Below are 1,745 nucleotides of genomic sequence, written 5' to 3'. Positions count from 1 at the left end.
CAACAATAAAATTAGTAAAAGTAATTTTTATACCCAAATGTCCTATACCCAAAGTTTTGTTTTTTAGGTATATCTGTCTCATAATGAATAAATAATCAAACTATGCTATTCCAAAGTCACTTGAAATAACCCTTCCCTGTGTGGTTGTGTCACTACCTCCATGCAGTTAGATTCATTTGCTCCTTTTTCTGAAGAATTTCATTTTAAAGATTTAATGTAATTAGTAATGTAAAATATTTACATAGTGACAAAATCAAATCTGCAAAATAAGATGCATTCAGGAAAGTCTAACTTTTATTTCTGTCCTTTCCTCTTCCTTCTCCTTTCCCCATCAGTAACTTTTTATTTCAATATTGATTTGTTTATATTGTGATAAAATACGTACGTATTTTAATCTCACTCCCTTGTTAAATTAGTAGATGCATACAATACATGCCTTCTGCTTTTTGCTTTTTTCACCTAATAATAAATTTGGACAAAGAGGGGTGCTATTGAAAAATCATGAAAAAAGAGATCTGAGGATTCAACAGCACCCCTCTTTGTCCAGGAAAATTACATACATATGAAGCTTGTAGCAGCAGGGGGTGACATGAAAAAGCACTTGATGCTCTTAAGCAGAGCAGCAGACAGCCTCTGTGATGGTGACTTAGTGGACAGCCAGATCCGGAGTAAGCAGCACTGGAGTCTTCTGCCTACGCAGGCCATTTATGCGTGTGCTTCCTGGAGAGTTGATGAGGGGGTTCATGACCCAGTTTCCCACCTTCCCGGGCTGGCTGGGGAAGCACTCGTCTACAGGCAAACACGGTCGTATTGTTCAGGACCTGGCCTTGCATATGAGTCTCAGAACTTACTCCAGCAAAAGGACCGTAAACATGGATTATTTGTCACATCTAAGGGACGCACTTGTACAGCCCTTGACCTCACAAGGAGTCGATAGGGTGCAGGATGTTGTTGCACTTATGGACACATATTATTTGATGAAAGAAGATTTTGAGAATATCATGGAAATTAGCAGCTGGGGTGGCAAACCTAGTTCCTTTTCAAAGCTGGATCCCAAGGTGAAAGCAGCCTTCACAAGAGCTTACAATAAGGAAGCCCACCTTACTCCATATTCACTTCAAGCCATAAAGGCATCTAGACACAGCACAAGCCCATCCCTGGATTCGGAATACAACGAAGAGTTAAATGAAGATGACTCTCAATCTGATGAGAAAGACCAAGATGCTATAGAAACCGATGCCATGATCAAGAAAAAGAAAAAATCTTCAAAGCCTTCAAAACCAGAAAAAGATAAGGAGCCCAGAAAAGGAAAAGGAAAAAGTTCGAAGAAATGAAACCATTTTTCACTAGCGACAGCCACTTTTTACTCTCCCTCCTGACCAGTCCAGCTGGTCTAGAGAAAGCCTCGTTTTTTCCCAGAGCAACCATGTTTTAGCATAGTGGGATGACCTGGTGTCCCATTACAAATAAAGGGTGGTATGGCTAGAAGGGTATGAGTAGTAGGCTTATGTACACCTCTTATAGGGGTTGATAGGACTTCTTGGGTCCTCCACTGTCCCTTGTCAATCTAGTTAGAACGTGCTTTTGAATGACTGTAGAATTGGAACTAGAAATTACACCTGGGCCTTGGAGTCAGATTTTAGTTAACAATAATGAGCCTGGGAGCAATAGTACTAAGGCGTCTTTTGTAGGCTTAAGAATTTATCCTAATGGCCTTTATAGGACCAATGCTGATTTTTTTTTTA

At 39.9% G+C, this 1,745-nt stretch overlaps 1 pseudogene; it reads left to right on the top strand.

Moving 5' to 3' along the window:
- The first annotated feature begins 692 nt into the window (after nucleotides 1-692).
- Nucleotides 693-1,483, top strand: LOC716501 (replication factor C subunit 1 pseudogene; annotated as a pseudogene).
- The last annotated feature ends 262 nt before the right edge of the window (nucleotides 1,484-1,745 follow it).

Source organism: Macaca mulatta, chromosome 11, assembly GCF_049350105.2.
Source record: "Macaca mulatta isolate MMU2019108-1 chromosome 11, T2T-MMU8v2.0, whole genome shotgun sequence".
Lineage (NCBI taxonomy): Eukaryota > Metazoa > Chordata > Mammalia > Primates > Cercopithecidae > Macaca > Macaca mulatta.
Note: the sequence above shows the minus strand (reverse complement) of the source record. Positions and strands in the feature narration are given on the sequence as shown.